Raw genomic sequence first — 2060 nt, 5'->3', positions numbered from 1 at the left:
CCCCCAGGCCTGAGTCTAGTCACTTCTCAGTAAATATTTATTGAGCACTGTGGAAGGCACCGAGGATATAACTAACGATGAAGAAAGCATGAAAATTCACATCCTCATGGGCATACACTCTGAGTGTCCTTGGGGACATGCCACGGGAGAAGCGGAAGGTGCAAGAATTGCTCTGCTAGAGAACAAGCCACTGGAGCCACTGTGTTGTACACCTGAAACGAAGGTCACATTGTATGTCAACTATACTTCAATTTTTTTTTTTTTTTAAAGAGAGAGAACAAGCCTCTCTGGGACACGCTGAATGGGGCTCCTGACCAATCATCTTTGTGCCCTTGGACACACTTAACATCTCCAGAGCCTTTGTGTTTTCCTTCTACAAAAGAGGTACACAATATGTCTCTGAAAGGACTGTGTGGAAGATGAAAGGAAAGCAGCACATCAAGCTGACAGAGTGCCTGAGACATACAGGGCATGGAGTAAAGGTTAGTTCTCTTGCGTCACAAGAATGTTTTTGTTCCAGTGCAGAGGACTTTCCTATCACAGTGCTCAGTTGGTAAGAGATTGGATAACTAGCAAGAAGTCATCGTAATAATTGCCCCCATTTGTCAAGCATTTATCATTCAGGACCAGGTCACATGCCAAGTGTGGCTACTATGTCAGCCCATTTTGCAGACTTCTGCTCTGCTTGGGTTCTTCTCTTCCTTCCGGAAGATAAGCAGCACATTCAGGGAAGTCTGTTTCCTGTGTATTTGGTATTTTTTTCCCAAGAGACAGTTAGTCATGCCATCAGTATTTGAGATAATTTGGGAAGCACTTTGTCTACACAACCAAAGATTAATATCTGAATGCTCTATGTTCATTTAAAGCCATTAGATGGAGCACCTGGGTGGTTCAGTCAGTTAAGCATCTGACTTCAGCTCAGGTCATGATCTCACAGTTTGTGGGTTCGAGCCCCACATCCAGCTCTGTGCTGACAGCTCAGAGCCTGGAGCCTGCTTTGGATTCTGTGTCTCCCTCTCTGTCTCTGCCCCTCCCCCAATCACGCTCTGTCTCTCTCTTTCTCTCATAAATAAATAAATATTTTTCGAAAAAGCCATCAGATGGTTTTTTGGTTGTTGTTTTTTGAGGACTTCTTTCCTGACATGTGCATCCTGCAAAAGATTTTGAAACTATGTCTCAGCAATATGCACCATCCATGGATTCTTCCACCTCCAGACAGCTGGATTCCTAGTCTGGAACATGAGGCAAGCCACTCCTGGGACGTTCCAAGCAGCCCACACCTAACACCAGTGTTCCCGTTCCATGCGCAGCCCACACTTGGCGCCTCTCCTCCAGCCCCCTCGGGCCCAGGGTGTGCTCTGCCATGAATTACAGTTTTATTTATCTGAGCCTAGGCCTTTTTCCCTCTAGAATCAGCACCCAGAGCTGCTGAAACATCAATGCAGAATGCATTTTAATCAGTGGTGTGAATGGAGACAAAAGGAGAAGACTGTCAAACTGAGGCATCAGGGGAAGATGTTCTAGCAGCTAAGAGAAGGTGGGCCCTCGGGAATAAAACACCCAAGTGGGATTCAGAGTCCGCTTCTAACTCAGGGGGTGCAGAGAAGGCTTCACCTCCTGTAAATGGCAGCAGCATTGAGAGGTAATATCCAGAAAGAGAGCTGACTTACAGTCCAGGAGACATAATTTGCTTTACGAAGTTTATGGAAGGAATGAAGATGACAGCTGCCTTTTTCCTACTGGTAGTTGCTGATTGCATTTGGTTGTATTTCATTTTGATTCAGCTCCTTCCTGTCTGTATGATATTACCGTTACATTTTTATGCCATTTCAGATTTTCTTTTGTTGTCACATGTTGGAAATGGATTACATTCTGCTTGTCTGTGAAACCACAGAGATTGTTTTGCAGGGAGATGGTCTCACACTGTGTGGACTGAAGAGTACAAAAGAGATCAGGTGCCAGGAAAGTCTGTTCTTGAGATGAGGTTTATTGTAATGGCTCTAAGAGGGATCAGGGTAATCCATTTGACCCGAAAGCTCATCCTAACCCGTAGTGACAGG

The sequence above is a fragment of the Panthera uncia genome, chromosome B4 (assembly GCF_023721935.1).
Source record: "Panthera uncia isolate 11264 chromosome B4, Puncia_PCG_1.0, whole genome shotgun sequence".
NCBI classification, from domain to species: domain Eukaryota; kingdom Metazoa; phylum Chordata; class Mammalia; order Carnivora; family Felidae; genus Panthera; species Panthera uncia.
The sequence above is the reverse complement of the archived record's forward strand: the minus strand, read 5'-3'. Positions refer to the sequence as shown.